Source organism: Psammomys obesus, unplaced genomic scaffold, assembly GCF_907164565.1.
Source record: "Psammomys obesus unplaced genomic scaffold, mPsaObe1.curated_primary_1811, whole genome shotgun sequence".
Taxonomy (NCBI): Eukaryota; Metazoa; Chordata; class Mammalia; order Rodentia; family Muridae; genus Psammomys; species Psammomys obesus.
This window is the reverse complement of record NW_026585689.1, coordinates 14,879,472-14,900,565: the sequence shown is the minus strand read 5'-3', so window position 1 is coordinate 14,900,565 and position 21,094 is coordinate 14,879,472. Positions and strand designations below refer to the sequence as shown.

The 21,094-nt window shown below is 35.7% G+C and overlaps 1 pseudogene; it reads right to left on the bottom strand.

Annotated features, from left to right (window-relative positions):
• Nucleotides 1-7,040: 7,040 nt before the first annotated feature.
• LOC129666235 (40S ribosomal protein S8-like) overlaps nucleotides 7,041-21,094 on the bottom strand; it is a 97,341-nt pseudogene continuing 83,287 nt past the window's right edge.

Genomic DNA, 21,094 nt, shown 5'->3' with positions numbered 1-21,094 from the left:
TTTCACAGTGACACAATATTGATCACAATTTTCATATCACATGGTTTTTATAATATCCCCTGAGACTGTGATTAAAAGGGATAAAAATGAATACCTTTTATTCCTTTGTCTTATTTTTATCATAAAAAGATATTTGCACAAATTTGGGAGCAACAGTGAAATGAAAGAAGTATCATTTCACTTTTCCTTAACAGTTTATGACTTCTTTGTGGATTAAGAATGTTTTTTTCTTTTTCTAGAAAATACCTTAGCTTTTGATTATAAAGTGAGAGTTATGGAAAAAAGGAGAATGATTATTAAGATTCATTTACATATAAATTTGAAATCACTGTCATCTGGGCTTCGGTCAATCATAAGCTTATGATTTTAGCATTTGTTCTCATTACACAGTTTGATGAATAGCTCTCTTATTTTTCTTTTTTTTTCTTTTTTTTATTAATTACACTTTATTCATTTTGTATCCCCCCATAAGCCCCTCCCTCCTCCCCTCCCGATCCCATCCTCCCTCCCCTTTCTGCATGCATGCCACTCCCCAAGTCCACTGATAGGGGAGGTTCTCCTCTTCTTTCTGATCTTAGTCTATCAGTTCTCATCAAAAGTGACTGCATTGTCCTCTACTGTGGCCTGGTAAGGCTGCTCCCCCCTCAGGGGGCAGTGATCAACGAGCAGGCCAATCAGATTATGTCAGAGGTATTTGTGGAGATAACCTAGAACCCCTGCACAGGCATAGCCCATGGCAGTTCAGTGTCCAAGTGGGTTACATAGTAATTTTTCTTTTTTTTAAATGGATTTATTTATTTTATTAATTACAGTTTATTCACTTTGTATCCCAGCTGTAGTCCTCTCCTTGGTACCCTCCCAATCCCACTCTCCCTCCCTCAACCCTTCCTATGCCCCTCCCCAAGTCCACTGATAGGGGAGGTCCTCTTTCCCTTCCCTCTGACCCTAGCCTATGAGGATATGAGCATATGAGTGTAAGTGCATTTATATCAAGTTATATTCTTACAGGCAGGCAGGTATAAAGAGAGATGGAAGATGACAGGAATGTCTTCAGTGAGAAACCATAATCTTCCAAATCACATTCCATAATAGCTTCATATGATTTGCTGTATTCAACAAAGTAAACAGGGATACAATAAATCATCTTTCAATTAATTCTCAAAAACCTATATAGCTCCAAAGGAGCCAAGATGTCAATGCTTATTTTCAGCACTCAAGAGAAATAGATGGAGAGTCCCCAGAACAAGCTCAGTAATTAGACAAGTTAAATTGGTGAGCTCTGATTTCAAGAAAGAGAACCTTGATCTTTATTTAAGTTGGGATGTAACTGAAGAAGACTACAATTGTTGACTTCTGATTTCAAGTAAGAGAATCTTGCTCATTATTTAAGTTGGAAAGTAACTGAGGAAGACTATTATTGTCGACGTCTGCCCTCTACACTCACATACATTTGTACATATTTGAGTCTGAACCCTTCTTAATAGTCATACACATGTGCACTTCTGCATGTACACATAAAAATTCAATAAGAAAAAAGGAAAAGAAAAGTTAATTCATGCTCAGTGTTTCAGAGAACTAAGTATGTAATGATAGCATCAGCTTTACAGTTGATAAAGGACACATGGAACAGGGCACAACAGTGAATTGTACATCTGTGAAAGAACCTCCGGGGAGGTCCCAGGTTTGCTAGTAATAACTCACTTATCTGGAACTTCCTGAAAGAGCCAGCCCTAATTTCTTTTCACCAGAAAAGTATCAGTCTCTTTCTTCACTCCACCAATTATGACAAAGCCTTTTCCCTGGCCTACTCATCCCCCCAACATAGGAAAAATAATTTTCTCCAATGTAGTGACACTGGATATATAAAACACACGAGGACAGGACTCACATATAGGAATAGTTGACCTTAGACTCTACAGGTTTGTGTTGGTTCTGTTTTTGTTTGTTTGTTTGTTTTGCTTTCATATCATTACACCTTGGTGTTTTTGTTGTTTATTTTTGTTTGTTGAGTGTTGTCTTATTTTGTTTTCTGGGTTTTGTTGTTATCCATAACAATTAGGTGGAAAGGGGGAGAACTCCTCTGCATGATCTATGGGTGTTAACTGTAGTGATCACTTGGCCAAGTGGAAAAAAAAATCTGTAGTGTAAAATAAACCTTGTGGCAAAGGCATCTAAGTTATCTGAAACAGAAACACAAAAGGTTCTACTCCCAAAGGCTGGAGAAAACAATCAATTAAGACCTTAAAGACAAATGTGAAAAATAAAATAGGTCTCTATTTAAATCAGCAAGCTATCCAGGAGAAGGCATACTTACAGATGAAGCAGAAGTTATCTAGACCTCTAAGACTTAGTTGGGGGAGTTAGAATAATGACTGGACACTAGAGAAATCTGTCACTATACCCTGCTGATGTATCTGGGATACATTCTTACTGAGACTAAGTATACTGGAATAAAGCCTCCCATTAGTAGGCAATTTCTGTTATGTGCCATGGTGGTGGTTTAACAGAAATTCATACAATCTATTTTTCTATTTTTTTCGTTAAGAAAAAATTCTTGATAACTTGAATACTCCTTGAATCTAGACATAAACATCCTCCACTATCAAAAAGACTCTGGAGAATCTTTCAACAAACTGATTTCCAGTCTATTTCAGGCTAAAAAGAAGCTGTTGTGAGAAAAAAAAAATGTAAAAGTAAAAAAGAACTCAATGACTTGATGTGGTGATGAGATAGTATATTTTTTGTCATGCTTTCTTTGCAAAGCCATGTAATGATAACATGAATTTGAAATTTTAAAGGCATTCTGAGCTTTCTAATTGCAACTACTATGTATTATTAGAACTCAGGGAGATTTTCTTCTGCTGATCGTTGTTTTACATATTTGAATGGGATAAAATATTGTGTCAATAATTTTTCTTATTGGAGGCTTACTGATCAGTTCATTTAACATTTTAGTAAGCTCAAAATGTTTAGCTAGTTTTAATATCTCTCTTTTTTATTTTTCTCTTCTTCTTCCTGATATCTTCCCTTTTTTGCTTTTAGAAATTAAAAAGATAAAAATATAACGGAAAAAGTTGACTTTATCTATGGGCACTAATAATTCAGAATGTACTAGCATATTACAAATTGTATATGAAGCCTGAAAAAAAAATCCTAAAGTCTTGGCTACCAAGCAAATTCTAAATTTTCATTAGATTCTCAGACCAAACAATTTCCTAAACAATTATGAGAATACAGGGAAACACAATATTATTACAATATTGTGACAGTAGTTTGTTTTATACTCATTTTATTCCACTGAGAAATAGTTATTTTATTCTGCTTTGAGTTATGCGTCATTTTGTGAGCTTGCATCAGCTCAGAAGTCAATGAGGAATACAACATAAACTGTACAGAAGAACGCTAGCAGCAATGCTCTGGCTTTTGAAAACTATGCACAGAGTCAATTAAGTTATTGGATAATAGATCTTTCGTGTTCAGGTAACTAAACACGCCATTCACCTAGAATATTTATTAGACCTCCTTTGTTTTCATTTTTATTCAGGGTTTGCTGGGGAAATGACAATGCTAATGCTTTCTTTAATGATCTGTCTCTATTATAATGTATTGTGGAGTTCTGCTTTAGTCACCTGATTATGAAAATGGGAATGCTGGTTATTATGCTGGGAATAAAAGGAAATTATATGAGACTTTTCCCCATTCCCTCGTGACGAGTCTCTTCTGTATTCTGCATTATTCAGATTTAGAAAACACGGCTCTGTATTTATTTTTATGTGGTGACGACCACCACCTTCAGTTCAATGTAATCACATTATTGAGCATCTGTTCTTTGTTTCACTAAAATTGATTTTCCACACAGTTCATTTGGACACTTGAGACAAATAACCCATTTATTTCTGTCAGATTAATGTCTTAGCTATAAAAATTTTTAAAAGAAAATATTTTCACAGTATTTCATTTATTTAAACAGTTTGTCATGCAATATATATTTTTAATTATCTTGTGTTTTGTATGTTCTTAAAAGAGATGTTTTGGAAAATTCATGACTTTTGAGCAATAATGTCAATAAAATGAAGCTTTATTACTCTAAAATAAACAGTGACACAATTTTCATAAAAAGAAATTAAAAACCAGAATAGTTTCATGCAACTATCATTTTGGATGGCTCAAAGCTATTTCTTAATAAATTATTTTTCTGAATTGGTTCATTCTGTTATTTTAGTGGGTTTAATTTCTGAAATATTTTAAAAATTACCTTAATTCTTTTACCATAAATCAAAACATATATGTGGAATTGAATATATAATACACTAGATATGTATTTATGAACATATTCATGATCCTCCCCATAAAAAATTGTGCCACATATTTAAACATGTAGAGTTGGTTTTATTTATGATTTTTTGTACTGAGACCTAGTCACTTTTCTGCTGCTGTGAAGAGATACCACGATCACAGCAACTCTTAAAAGTAAAATATTTAATTGGGGTTTGCTTACAGATTCAGAGGTTTCATCCATTTTCATCATTGTGGGGAGCATGGCAGAACACAGGCAAACACAGTGCTGGAGGATTAGTCGAGAGTTCTACATTCACATCTGCAGTCAGCAGGAAGAGGGAGACACTGTCTGACTTGGGTTTTTGAAACCGAGAGTCTAAGCTCAGTGACACTCTTCCTCCAACAAAGTCACAGCTAGGAATGCCACTCAAGTAGTACGACTCTCTAATGACCAAGCATTTAAACCTATGAGCCTGTAGGGGACAGTCTTATTCAAAACTTCACAGAGACCTATTTCTTAGCTTCTTAAAATGTACTTGGATGGGAAGAATTTCAAATACCCATCTGAAATTCTCCAAGGGATTGTCTCTTTGTAACTGATGAATATAGAAACCCACAACCAATCAAAATACAGCCTTGTGGAATCCAGGACCAACATGTGCAATACAGCTTTACACCTAAAGCTCAAGGATCACTGCTGGTAGTCATGAAATCTTGTTGAGAGCCAGAGGCTCAGGAAGTTCTAAGTGAGACTTTGTTTCCTAGTAATGTCAAAAGCATCACCCATAAACTCTCAGCGATATACCTGTCTGAATGTGAATTGAGCAAGGACAAGAACAGTAGACATTATAATTAGGACTGGAGAAAGCTCAGGTGCCTTCAACCCTACACATAGAACTACATGCAACTAAGTAAAATGCTTGGAGTTAGAGAAATATTCTCCACCAGGGAAGGAGGAAGCAAGCAAAAAACAATTGTTTATTCAATACCAAATTGTCAGCCCTTCACACATACATTTGATATTAAACCAAATATATTGTAAGTTTTTGTATGTGTGCATGTGTGTATGCATGTATAATGTATATATAAGTATACACACACACATGAAAAATGTATAATATGTATTTTGTGCGTGTGTGTGTGTTTTGTGTGCGCAAGACAATTATTGAAAAAGAAGATACCCAGAGTTTGAAAAAAATCAAAGCAAGGAAGGGTTTATATGAGAGTTTGGAAAATGGAAGGGGATAGGAAAATGATATTGTATTTTTATAGTATACTATATATAGATCCATACTTATCACACTGCACAAAACTAAAGTCCAAGTGGATCCAAGACCTCAACATAAAACCGGACACATTAAATCGGTTAGAAAGAAAAAGTGAGGTAGACCCTAGAACTCATTGGTACAGGAGACAACTTTCTGAACAGAACACCAATAGCACAGGCTCTACGAGCAACAATCAATAAATGGGTTATGAAACTGAAAAGCTTCTGTAAAGCAAAGGACACTGTCATCAAAACAAAACTAATGCCTACAGATTGGGAAAGAATCTTCACCAACCCTCTATGTGACAGAGGGCTAATATCCAGTATATATAAAGAACTAAAGAAGCTGAAAAGCAACAAACTAAGTAATCCAATTAAAAAATGGGTAACATAGTTAAACAGAGAATTCTTGATAGAGGAATATTGAATGCCAGAGAAACACTTACAGAAATGCTCAACCTCATTAACCATCAGGGAAATGCAAATCAAAACAACCCTGAGATTTCACCTTACACCCATCAGAATGGCCAAGATAAAAAATTTAAGTGGCAACATATGCTGGAGAGGTTGTGGAGAAAGGGGAACCCTCCTCCACTGTTGGTGGGAATGTAAACTTGTATTATGCATATTATATATATAACTGTATTATATTTCTGTTCAGACAGACCAAGTGAAAGATTAAAGTAGGTATATTTGTATGTATATATAACTACATATAGTTATAATATAAATAAACACATTATATTATATTCTCAAAAATAAAATAAATATACATATTTTAAATTTTGGCATTATGGTAAATGACTTAGAACATGATCCAACATAACATTTTTTTCTGATTAATTTCTGTCAATTAGTAATGATAATTCCATACTTATCTATTTTATTTTCATTCTTGAAGATGAGTAAACTGAGGCTGAAATGAAGACTAAAATATTAAAAGAAAAATAAACATTTAAATTATTTGGAAAACTAGTTATTAACCATGATGTTAGGTAGTGAGCTATGATAACTAGTATAATATATGTCCATGTAAATAAGGAAGTTTCAGAATGAGATTAACACGGTCATCATCTGAGTAATGGGGAGAGAATATTGTGCTAGTTGACTAAACATGTTTTGTGTTTACTGTTGTAGCTCAAGCCATTGTAGGGTTGTAATATAGATTTAATGAAACACAGAACTAAAGGTGGTCCTTACATGTGAAACAGTGTCATGTACAGAAAGGGATTCAACGTTCAGTTTGAGGGTCCTTGGAATGTCGTGGTGAAGGCACTGAAGGCATTTTTAACACAGTTGATGTATCTAAAAGGTGTGTCATTCAACGATACTTGACAAACTATGTTTCTGAGGGGAGTGAGATCACTGAACAGACTCGCATCTGCCTGTCACTTTAGGCTGGTGCTTGTCATAAGAATGACATCCTTTCAATTGGAAAATCTCTATGAAATGGGAGCAATTGGATTCAAAAGTTGCGGGTGCTAAGTGGTGTCACTCAATCCCAACGTAACTTGGCATTTGGAAAAGCCATCACAGATCGCAGAGTGAGAGCAGAAAGCAAAGTAGTCAAGCTGCTGGAGACCTTTGGCAATGGTGTGTGACCTTGGAGTGTGAGAAGTGAAAAAGATAAAATACCTCCTTTAAACTTGCAGTTGGTCTGCATGAACAGAAAAATATTTGGTCAGTCAAACTAAAGCTGAACTCAGATATAAAAACAGAATCACCTATTCTTGGAAAATAAGCAATTGTCTTTCATGATAGCATGGAATCTAAACACATATGACTGAACAATAATCTTTTAATCGGAAAAAAATAAATCAAGACCCTTCCTCACTCACAGGAGATGATGTAGCAAAAAGACAGCCTGAAAGAGGGCCACCATTAGAAAGGACATCTGAGGACCTTGGGTTTCACAGCCTGTAGCCTTATGAGAGGCAGACAGCTGTTGCTGAAGCTACCTGACTATTTATTCTATTGTTTTACCTCACCTGAGCTAAGATCATAACCATATAGCCCATGATAGTGTTCAGATTGTTTCACAGATCTGCATTCAGTTATGAAGATTAAAAAAAAACTGTCAGACCTTTCAATAAAATAGTAATCAAACTAATTGAGTAATAACATCAGCATTTAGATTCCTCTGAGAATCTATATAGACACTGATATAATTCCGTAAATCATATGTCAATTTTGACCTGTAATTAATATATAATATAAATATTACAAAGAATGATAAAAATTATCATTATTGCTTGTTTTATGCATGAGAAGCTGGACCAAAATTCTATTAAAATATAAGGAAATTTATTGTCATACAATGCAAATGAAATTCATAAAATCATTATCATTTTTAGATATATACATCAAAGTAACAAAAGAAAAATCAACTAAGCATAGCAATTACAAGACTTATATAGGTATTTAAGAATACATTGAATAAAAGTAAAAAAAAAAAAAAAAAACCCTGCACACTCTACTATACAGTGTTAACAGTAGAAATTGAAGAATTCAAAAATGAATGGAAAATTGCTTCAGTTAATGGACTGGAATAATCCATGTTGTTAAAATGTCAATACTATTGAAAGCAGTGAAATAAAACTTCAATGCAAATTCACATGAAATTTCACGGAAATTTCTCACATAAGGTGCAAAACAATTCCAGAACCCATAACAACAAAAACAAAAACAAAAGCAGGTATATGAAATGATCTTTATCAAAAAAGTAAAAAGAAAAGGGCTAAAGGCATTAAACTTTCTAATTTCAAAATATGCAATGATACTAAAATAATAAAAAAAAAATCTTGGTAATGGTACTAAAAGGGTGCAGACACTGATGGGACAGAGAGCAGGCCTAGAAATCGGTTTCGAATGCAGGAATCTAATACTCAAAAAGGACAACAGCATTACAGTAGAAAGAGCATATAATTCCTTTAATCAATGTTTGAAATGATTGGAATTGGGTTTACAGATACATCTGGTCTGGACACACACACAGAGACACAGTCTAGATTATGTACACATAGAGGATGTGTTTATCCCTAATGTTTATCCCAACATGTTCTGCCTATGAGTGACTCCAGTTGTGATTTGTTTCAATGGCAAAATAAATTTCTTGTAATAATTCTAGTTTCTAATTTTCACAAACAAACTGTCTTTACCACACACTCTGTTGCAGTACCGCAAACGAAAAAGAAAGAAAGAAAGAAAGAAAGAAAGAAAGAAAGAAAGAAAACCAACAACATAGCAAAAACATATCTAAATAATGAACAACAACAACAACAACAACAACAAAAAACTGTCCCAGAGACCATGGCAGAAAAACACCACCAATCAAGATGGTAGACCCTGGTCCCAATATGTACATGTACAAAACACTTCCACAACTAAGGCTCAGGGAAACTAATGGGAAGAGGAAGCTGAAATACTGTAAGAACCTGAGGATCTGGGAATTTGCTCTGAGATCATAACTACTAGTAACATCAAAAGCTTTGCTGATGAAGTCTCACCAACACGATCACCCAAATGTGAGCTGAATGAAGAGATCAGTAATTATCTTGCCAAAACGTACAGGGAAAAGCCTGTGAGGCCTCAACCCTACAGAAAGAACCAAAAACAGCTGGGTAAAGCTGGAAGTAGGAGAGGTGGACTTCTGTTTAACTTTCGAGTTACTGGCAGTTGTGAGCACCCAACACAGGTGTTGGAAATTGAACTCAGGTCCTCTGTAGGAGAAGCACAGGCTCAAAACCAACAAACCGTCTCTGAATTTCCTTATCTTTTCATAATAGATAATGCTCTGAGAGCGTTTTTATATCATATATCGCATTTTGGTCACTTACCATAAAGTTGACCACACATTTATAATTTTTAGATACATGCATCCCCACATTTTTATATAATAAAGCAATTAGGAGAAATTTCTGATACACGTTAAAATTAGACGAAATATTCATGGACTCTAGTATCAAATGTATCTTTCTGATATGCTCCCTGAAATGCATTGCCATTCAGTAGCATTAGAAAACACATCATGACTACGAAATATATTCAGCAGTTTCTCTTAGTGTGTATGGCTGCCTATATAAACGTACACATACACACACACGTAACAACCACGAAAATTAAGAGCAATTTAGTCACTATAATAAAATAATAAAAATTAATTTTGAAAAACAAAATGATAATTTAATAATTAGAGTAGCTAATTTTAATACGCTGGTGAAAATGAACATTCTGTATCATTCTGTTAGTAATAATCACTGAGTCCATGAGTCCTGATTTTTGTTTTCTATTCTTTAACTAATTAGACATCATAACTAGTAACAGATCACATATTCTTTCAATTATTTGCTGTTATTATATATCTTTGAATGAAAACATAATTAACTCTCACAAGTCATATTTATGCATAAGTAATGAATATTTTAATGAGGCACAATCTTGCAGCTAACTTCAGTGTAACTCTGATGTTTTGTAGATTTCACTTGATAATTCTACGTTCTCCTAAATTTTTTCTGTTATCTACATTCTTCCGTATTTATTTTTTGTAATTTTTGAAGTTTTAAACATTCAGCATCTAAAAAAACTTTATTACAAAATGTATTAAATTGTATATGCCTATTTCCCATTTGGATTTCAATAATCTTTTTTAATTTTATTTTATTTATTTTTTATTATTAATTACATTTTATTAACTCTGTATCCCAGTTTTATCCCGCTCCCTTATTCCTTCCCAATCCCACCCTCCCTCTCTCATCTCCTCCCTGCCTCTTTCCAAGTCCACTGATTAGGGAGGATATCCTCCCTTTCATCTGACCCTGGTTTATCAGGTATCTTCAGGACTGGTTGCAAAGTCCTCCTCTGTGGCCTAGCAGGACTGCTCTTCCCTTGGGGGATGGGGAGGTCAAAGAACCTGTCATTGAGTTCCTGTCAGAAATAGTCCCTGTTCCCCTTACTATGGGAAACCAATTGGTTAGTGAGCTACCATGGGCTACATCCGAGCAGAGGTTCTACGTTATGTCCATACATGGTCCTTGGTGGAGTGTCAGTCTCAGAAAAGACCCCTATGCCCAGATATATTTGGTCCTTGTGAAGCTCCTATCCTTTCCGCGTCATACTAACTCCCCTTCTTTCATATGATTCCCTGCACTCTGCCGAAGGTTTGGTTATAAGTCTTAGTATCTGCTTTGAAACACTGCTAGGTAGAGTCTTTCAGATGTCTTCTGCAGGATTTCAATAATCTTAAGAATCTACATCCTCTATAGTGCTGTTTTGGTAGAAACATATGGTGCTTTATTATACTGTTCAAAGTATGGGCTTGAAGTTAGACATAGAGATATAAATTATTGCTCAAAGTCTTACCCTCATTTTTTGACTGAGAAAAACCTGCCATCTTTCTGTTGCTTCATTTCTCTAATGTTAAATGGCACGGATCAATTCAGTACTTGTCATACAAGGGTCCTCTAGAGAATAAATGAGATCACAAATTGTTCACCCAAATGTCAGGTATAAAGTGATTACTCAATCAAGGTTACTCTTCTTATTCTTACCTAATGTTTATTGATTCCTCTTAATCTTTTAAATTAATTTTTCTAGGAATATTTAAAAATTCAAAAGTTTCAAATATAGAACCATTGACTACTAAGAAAGAAAAGTTCCGTTAATGACATCTTAGAACCTCTGCTCTTTGCTGGGAAAGTGACAAAGGGGGGAAAGCATTGCTCTCTACTCTCTGGGGTTGCCTCTGCTTTCATTAAAGCTGGCTTGCACCTTTAGAACTTAGATTTATGGAGTTCATGCCATTTTTATGTGAAGGGGAGAGGTCCACCTGGTGTAAATCAATCCAGTCAGTCATTTTTACTGATTGACTCATTATAAATATGACCACAAGCCAAAGGTACATAGCAAAGATTAAATGAAAATAATTTTTGAAAGCAGAATAGGAAAAGGAAATTGACACAAGATGACATACTTTCTAGTCCTAAATGGATTTTAATGCCTGTTAAAAAATATGCGAAAACTCTCCTATGTAATATAGTGTCTCATTTTCTACAACACACGCTCATTACAGGGGAGGTCCCAGCCAATGACAATTTCTCCCTTTTGGTTCAACTTTTATCTTTCTTTTGCTTTGGTATTTCATAAAAATATGGATATTTAAAATATGTTAATGTTCACAAATATGAAAATATTTAACACTGATCTGCCAGTAGGTATTTTTAGTATCCTAGTTCATAATATACATTTGTTCTTACGTGAAATATAAAACTTTACTAGCATTCTAACAGGTGTAAGCAGTGCATGATAAATAAAACTGTGAACACCTGCAGTAATAATATATAGGTTGTTGTTTGGCTATTTAATAAAAGTTTGCATATACTATGATGTTATGGTTTATTTCAAACACAAAACTTAAGCAAAGTTTCTATTTTTTTTAAGTACAGGCTTCTGAGCGAATTAATATAAAATATTTTAATCAATATTGAAATAGATGTATGTATACCACAGTAGCAACTTAATGAATATGATTTCATATTCTCTCATCACACTTTCTTTTCCTTTTTTTCCCTTGGGGAGGGGGTTCGAGAAAGGGTTTCTCTGTGTAGCCTCGGCTGTCCTGGACTCGCTTTGTAGTCCAGGCTGACTTCAAACTCACACAGATCTATTTGCCTCTGCCTCTGTGAGTGCTGGGGTTACAGGAAGAGCCACCACACCTGGTACACTCCATTTTCTTAACTTTGAACTAGTCATGTTTTCTGTCACAGTGAAAAATTTACTATTTTTGTTAAATATTTTCAAATTTGTCAAAGTTTGAATTATTTTGCTAACCAATATTAATCTCTATCTCCCACAGTATCCATAATACTATATTATACTTAAATTTTTAAAGATAAAATTATGTATAGCATATTAGACCTATAAACACAAAAATATAATTTATTTATTACCCAGAATGTAGCACAAACAAAATCAAGAATCTAACATGTTTTGGGGAATGGGAAATGGATTAACAAATATATAAGTAGTAGTTACTTCATTCTCACAATGATGAAGAACAGCTACTATAACATTGGAAAATATAAGTAACAGTATTGAATATTGTAGTTGTTTATAGCAATATATGTAATAAAAGAAAATTGTTTGGATTTTAACATTAACATTTATTTCAAAATTCTAAGTGAAAATTGCAATATTTCTGAAAAGAATAAGCACTGACCGAGGAGAAGGAAAAGAAAAGGTGAAATATAAGTACCACCACATATAAAAGAAAGTTCCATAAAGGCACAAAAGACAGAAATGAGAAAAGCTAGAAACTAGTATAAAACCGAATTGTAGATCTTTGTGTTATTAGAGAAATTAAAATACTGAAAGACAACTTTTTGTGTAGAAATAAAATCTTGGAGAATATCAGAATCAGTGTTTCTTTCAAATGTACAGTCTTGGTCAAAAAGCAAAATGAACATGTGAAAATTAAATAAAAAAGAATCCTTTAAAAATAATGCCTCCAATTTCCCTCTTTTGTAGGTAAGCTCCAAATTTACTTAGGTATAAATTGAAAGTCTGGTAAAGCCTTATATTCATAAAACAAAATATAATTTTTATTACTTTAAACATTAAAATAAGTGTGTCACAGAAAGAAAAAAAACTGATGATATTTTTTATTGGTCCTGAGAATTACAATGTTTTGAGTAGAATTAGCACCAATCTACAGGAATTTCATAACCTGATAAGTCCTCCCATTTCTAAACAAGTTGAAAAGAAAACACAGTTCTTGAAGGCGCAGTGAAACTGAGATGATGAAGAGTTGAAGGAAAAGAATAAGCAAGCGACAGTAATATGGAAGGCTGGCGTGATAGGGAGGGAATGATTATATGCCAGGGTAGTGAGAAGTTATGTTATTAGCTGGCACAGTAGCATATGCTTACAGTCTCGGCATTAGAGAATGGAGGACTATAATCATATTTCATATTAAAGTATTTTAAAGGAGTAAGTACAAGAGAATGTATTACAGGAATTATCAGTCCTCTCAGTTTTAATTTTATATGTAATCTATACTTACTTTTAAAATAAAATACAGATGTTAGATCTTCAGGTATGTCATGGAGTTCAGGAAACTAGTAAAGAGTTATGAGAAAGAATGCTCCAGGGAGAGGTGATAGAAAGCACTAGTATAAATAGTTAAAAAGAAACAACTGAACAGAAAGTGTTTTATAGGGGAAGGCAAGTTTGAAGTTAGGGTAGTGAAAAGAATAGTGAGAGGCTAAATAACACTGAACACCTATTGAACAAGTCTTATGGAAGTCTACTTTAGAAACCTCTGTCACACACACACACACACACACACACACACAAAGTACACAATCAAAAACACACATCTACACCCACACAAACATGCACACACACACCCACACCACGTAAAAACAGAATAATAAAAATGGAGTTACATCATAACAAGGCATCAATGCTCTGATTTGACACTACAACCCAACAAATAAAAAGTCTAGACTTATATATGAGTTGCTTCTTTGAAAATTGCTGGCCAATGAGGTTAACAGATCCCCAATCTTTGTAGGCTATTGCCGGTGTTCTTAGATCCATTCCAGAATTTGATGGCAAGACTGTATTGCTGATCATACAGCATGCTTGAGTGATAGAGGATGGCAAAAGCTAAGTTCTTATGAAGACAAAAACTTTATGTCCAGTGGCTAGTTTCTATAGTGATGGAAGGTGTTATATAAGATACTAGAGAAGACAATCATCAGTCATTCCCAGGAATTAACCTATCATGCTAAAAATAAATAAATATCCAGAAAAGATTATGTCTTTATAAACACTATTAAAATAGTGGCATGAATATCAATGAAGTAACACTGTCACCTTTTAATCCCATTTATGTCGCATTACATGGAGTGAAACTCATAGTTTGCATCACTAGCTGGCTAAGAACTTATAAATAGGTTACTCTAAAGGAGAGCATAGTATTCTTACGATGCTAAACAGACATATTATTTAACCAGCTCCTAATGATTTGTTGTTACATGCAAAGATCAATTAATATCTGGGCAGTCGTCTTAGAAGGTTCAAACTTCTGTAGACTGTGATCAACAACAAAGTGACCTACAACTAATGAAAGTACAGAGAGCAAATGTCTGAAGAATGCTCAGCCATTGAAAGAACACATGTATGCTACAAACTGTCTTCCAAAGCTCAGGAATCATTGGGGATGAGGACTGGAAAGATTGGAAGGGATTGAGACAATGATTTACTACAAGGATGTATTATCTTATGAACACAGCAGGGCATCTGCATAAATGAATGCACAAGGGTTGTGAAAGCATATATGAAATCTGTGCAAACACAAAACATACAAAATCTCATCAAGGAGAGAGAAGTTAGATATACAATCACCCCTAAGTAGTCATGCAGCTATGAGCTATTGTTAGCTGCCTGGGGATGGTGAGAGAGCTTTCTCCAAAAGTGTAACCCCTGTAGGTTGAGCACACTCTAGTGGATTCAATATTTGGGGGTAGCATTAAATTAGCTATGAAGTTAAGATTTCAAAAAAAAAAAAAAGATTGTACCTTCAATGGATAGAGAAGGGACACAAACTGGGGAAGAGTTGTAGCTAGAGGGTTGAATATAATCAAATCTCATATAAAACACTGAAATAACCAATAAAACAAAAGGAAAATATAAAAATATATAAAGTTTAAATATTAAACACATCATTGTTATTTTAATGGTTAAAAATTTACTCTTAAAATCTGTTGTATATTTTTAAAAAGGAAAACATTAATATTGAACATCAGCCTAATTTGAACAAACTGATAGTCTGTGGACGTTTGAATAATTTCTTAGAGTTTATGGAGGGGTTTAGAACAAAACATTAGACCCAAACATAACTAAATACATAGAGACACCAGGAACACCAGGAAAATGTTCAAGGATAATGTGCCATTTGTTTATGGTTCAATGTGGTATAGGTATTTTGATAAGTGAACACTTTGTTTAATGTATCAGAGATTAAGGCTAGCTAATACGCAGTTCTAAGAATGACTAGGAAAAACATGTTTCTGTTTCTCTGGGATAGTTGCTGATATGTTTTTTTCTGCTGTTTTGCATATTTTTCATTTTTATTAACTATTATTATTTATTACAATGTATTCACTTTGTATCCTGCCTGTGGCCCTCACCCTCATCTCTCCCTATGCCCCTCCCCTAGTCCACTGATAAAGGGAGGAACTCCTCCCTTTCTGTCAGACCTTAGCCTATCAGGTCTCATCAGGACTGTTTGCATTGTCTTCTACTGTGGCCTAGCTAGGTTGCACCCCAAAGGAGGAGGTGATCCTCCATTGCTGGTGAGAATGTAAACTTTGGAAATCAATCTGACCCTTTCTCAGAAAACCAGAAATAGTGCTACTTCTAGACCCAGCTATACCACTCCTAGGCAGATATCAGTATTATGCTCAACTATACAGGACATTTGCTCAACCGTGTTTGTAGCAGTTTATTCATATTAGCCAGAATCTGGATACTGTCTAGATGTCCCTCAACCAAGGATTGGATACAGAAATTGTTGTACATTTACACAATGGAATACTACTTAGCTATTAAAAACAAGGAAATCATAAAATTTACAGATGAATGGAAGGAACTAGAAAAGATCATCCTTAGTGAGGTAACCCAGATTCAGAATGATACACACGATATATACTCACTTATAAGTGATTATTAGCCATGGGGTAAATATACTAAAATCTATAGTTCTAAAGAAGCTGAGCAGCAAGGAGGCCCATAGGGAAGAGGCTTAATCCTCATTCAGAAGGGCAAACATGATAAAAATGGGAAGTAGGAGAAGACAGGGAATAAATAGGACAGGAGCCTTCCACAGGGAGCCTCTGAAAGACTCTACCCACCAGGATATTGAAGGAGATACTAAGACTCATAGCCAAACTTTGAACAGAGTGCACGGAATCTTAAGGAATAAGAGAGAGATAGAAAGACCTGGAGGGGACAGGAGCTCCACATGGAGAACAACAGAGCCAAAAAATCTGGTGTCAGGGTGGCCACAGAGATTGATAAATCGACCAAGGATCATGCATGGAGAAGATCTAGACCCCCTGCTCAGATGTAGCTCATGAGTTGCTCAGTCTCCATGTAGGTTCCCTGGTAAAGGGGATCAGGAACATTCTCTGGCATGAACTAGGTTGCCTGCTCTTTGGCTTTACTAGGCCACAGAGAAAGAAGATCCAGACAGTCATGATGAGACCTCATAGGCTAGGGTCAGATAGTTGGCGAGAAGGACCTCCCCCATCAGTGGAGTAGGAGAGAGCAGAGGCGAGAAGGGAGAGGAAGAAAGGGAAGTGTATGGAGGGTTACAGCCAAGATACAACGTGAATAAATTGTAAGAAATAATAATAATATTAATAAGGAAAACAGGAAAAAATGGCATGGGATTCACATAAAATACGTCGTTGTCTGTCCTAAAGCAAGAGTGCAAGGAAGAAACATGCTAACCTAGATAAGGGAAGAAAACAGATGTGTACAACTGTGAATAAATCTGTGATGAAAACATTCAAGCATACATAGAATTTAATTCTGATCTAACTATGCCCATTTTATTTATTTATTTTTAGGTTTTTTTTTAACATTTATTAATTAAACTTTATTCACTTTGTATTCCCCGATAAGCCCCTCCCTCCTCCCCTCCCAACCCCACCGTCCCTCTCCCTTCTTCATGCATGCCCCTCCCAATTCCACTGATAGGGGAGGTCCTCCTCTCCTTCCTTCTGATCTTAGTCTAGCAGATCTCATCAGGAGTGGCTGCATTGTCATCTGTGGCCTGGTAAGGCTGCTCCCCCCTCAGGGGGAGGTGATCAAAGAGCAGGCCAATCAGATTATGTCAGAGGCAGTCCCTCTTCCCATTACTATGGAACCCATTGGACACTGAACTGCCATGGGCTACATCTGTGCAGGGGTTCTAGGTTATCTCCATGAATAGTCCTTGGTTGGAGTATGAGTCTCTGGGAAGTTCCCTGTGTTCAAATTTTCTGCTTCCATTTTAAATCACAGAGAACACAGAATTAAATACAATCTGTGAGCAACAGTTCTAAAAGATATATGATACCCAGTGAAGATTCCCTTCATGAATGAGGGAATGGTTGAACATGTGTCCAAGTGGAGACACAGATATTTTAATCAAAATAAATAACATGGAATGAATGATAGTTTATTTCAAATCACCAATATGAATTGCCATTTTTACTGATGTCCTTTTGGCCATGTAAAAAATAAACACAGTGTTTGAGGTACTGCAGACATTCTGGAAGCAGAGTTAACAAAGTCCTTAGAACAACAAACAATTCATTTGCACTGCTTTCTGAGGCCAGAATCAAATGTAAGATAGGCATCCTTGCCCTTCAACTTAAACAAGGCTTATTTTTTTTTTTCTCATTGGTCAATATGACCCTGAGATTTGAGGGCTAAGGTACAATTGTGGATTAACTTGTTAAATGGTTCATTGGGTTATATTGAACCTTAACATCAAAGGTTAAAAGAATGTGGAACAACTCTATGGGTAGAAGATTGAAAAGCTGATAACTTAGAGGGATTTTTATTAATGGATTAATATTTGATTTACATCAGTGTATTGCAAAAATCCTATGTAAGTTTTATAACTTAACCCTATAATTACCTTGAACTAACTTGTAGGAAATTCTAACCAAGTGAATGAAATGTAACTGAGGTAACAGAAGATTAAATGTTGCTAGTAAATTACACTTACTTTACATTGCTTATGCAATGTAAAGAACATAGTTTTAAACACTAATGAAGTCAAATAAACATATATACCTGGAAAGATTGAACATATTATGATATGGACCTCTCAATCCTTCATTTCTCAAATCATTAGCTAGAAGCTGTCTAAAACAAAGGCAAGAATAAAATTATTTGGAAAATATAACTATTCTGAGAATAAGTGAGTAGAAGCTTAGATGACTCCATGAAAGGTCGGAGAAATTATGTTTAATTATAATAGCCCCTCTTTGTTACTTAACATAATGCATTCTCATGACTCATAGTTCAATCCAAGAGTTATCTTAAAAGAATCCATCCAGGTATTTTTCTCTAAACTATGAAAATATTATACAACAGTTTAGGTCCCTCAACAACCAAAACACAGTCATTCCCAAATTAGTATTTAAGGTTAAGACATGAAAGTGTTAATAGAGTTTGTCATATCTATTCACATATACAGTTTTAATTTCCACACTGAACATTATTACGACCTATGTAATAATAAAACTATGTAAACATAACCACCAACAGAGATAAAACACACTGGTGAAGGTAAAGAAGAAGGGAGGAGAAAATGAGAAAAGAAAAAGAAGAAAAAATAGTAATAATGGGATAAATTACTTTTTATGCTAATGAAAATATAAGCTATAGGTATCGGTTTCACAACTAAAATATTATTTTAATTCCTGTAAATTATTAAATATTTAAATATACCAGAACTCACATAAAACATAGGGCCTCTTTCCCTAATGTGTACAATTCTAAATTAGGAAATGAAAAATCAATACTTTATTCAATTACTGAAATTAGGCTCCAATGAGAAGCAGTATGAATCAAAAAATTAATAAATTTGTATTATTCTGATGACAAATATGAACCGCTGCTGCAGCAGCTTCTTTACTCCCTGTCTCAGCTACTTTGCTTCTTTTGCTTTCTTTTTTTTTTTTTTTTTACTGAGAAACATTTTTAAGTTTATTTACTTTATATTCCAACGGTGCTCCAACCCTCCTCTCCTCCAAGTTGCCCCCCTTCATCTCCCCATTCCCCAAGAAAAGGAGAGCCTGCCCCCATATCAAGCCTCCCCAGCACATCAAGTCACATCAGAACTGAGCAAATCCTTATCCCCTGAGGCCAGGAAAGGCATCCCTACCAGGGGGAAGTGATCCAAAAGCAGGCAATAGAGTCCATGTTAAAACAGATCCCCCTTACTAGCAAACCCATTTGAAAATTGAGTCTATGGGCTCCATCTGAGCAGGGGTTTTAGGTCCTCTCCATGCATAGTCCTTGGTTGGGGTATCAGTTTCTGCAGGGCCCCCAGAACCTAGTTTTTGGGCTCTGTTGGTCCTCTTTTGGAGCTCCTGTCCCCTCCAGGTCTACATAAACTCAATGGCAGGCTCTTTGATCACCTCCCTTTGGGGGATGCAGCCTTAGCAGGCCACAGAGGAAGACAGTGCAGCCAGTCCTGATGAGGCCTGATAGGCTAGGGTGAGACAAGGGGAGGAGGTCCTCCCCTATCAGTGGACTTGGAATGGGACTTGGGAGGAGATGAGGGAGATAGGGCGGAATAGGGGGGAGATGAGGGAGGGCTCACAGCTATGATACAAAGTTTGCAAATTATGATAAAAATAATTAAATTTTTTTAAAAACAGACCCCCTCTCCACTAGCTAGGTACCCTGTATGAAGTCCAAGCTTTCCATCACATACATATATGCAGGAGGCCAAGGCCAGACCATGAATGATCCTTAGTTGGTATCTCTCTCTCTCTGTATGCCCCCATAGGACTAGATTTGTTGTCTCTGTAGGTCTTCTTATGAGGCTCCTGTCTCTTCCTGGTCCTTCCATTTTTTCCCCCAACACTTCCACAGGACCCTGAGTTCTGCCCCATACTTGGCTTCAAGTACCTGCATCTGTCTCAATCAACAGCTGCCTGTAGCCTCTAAGAGGACAGTCAAGTGAGGCTCCTGTGTGCAGGCATAGCAGAGCCTCATTAATAGTGTCAGGTGCTGGAATGCTCCACTGATGATGCAGCCTTGCCAGGCCAGGGAGGAAGAGGGTCCAAGCAGTCCTGATGAGACTTAACAAACTATGGGCAGATGGCAATAATGGACAATTCCCCCTTTCAGTGGAATAGAGGAAGAAGATGAGGGGAAGAGGGAGGGAGATACTGGGAGAGTTGAGAGAGGGGGCTTCAATCAGGATATATAATGAATAAATTGAGAAGAAAAAAAATTTATGTTGCAGTGTTTCTACTGTGTGTGCATTTATTAAGCTGCTGTGAGACAATGGTATACTTGATCTTCCATAGGACTCCCTGCGCTCTGTCTAAGGGTGGGAGTCTCTGCATCTGCTTCAATCCCCTACTGGGTGGAAACTTTTAGACTGTGGTAGGCACCACTTCTGTTACCTTCCTTCTACTGCTTCCAGTGTCTGTCCAATCTTCCCTTCTGAATGAGAATTAAGCATCTTCCGTATGATCCTCCTTGTTATTTAGCTTCTTCGGCTTTGTATATTTTAATATGATTATCCTAAATTATGTGGCTCATAGCCATTTATAAGTGTGCATATATCATACATGTCTTTCTGCTTCTGGGATACCTCACTCAGGATGATCTTTTCTAGTTCCATCCATTTGCCTGCAAATTTTGTGATTTCCTTGTTTTTAATTGATGAGTAGTCTTCCATTGTGTAAATGTACAACAATTTCTGTACCCATTCTTCAGCTGAAGGACAAGAGAGTTGTTCTCCAGAATACA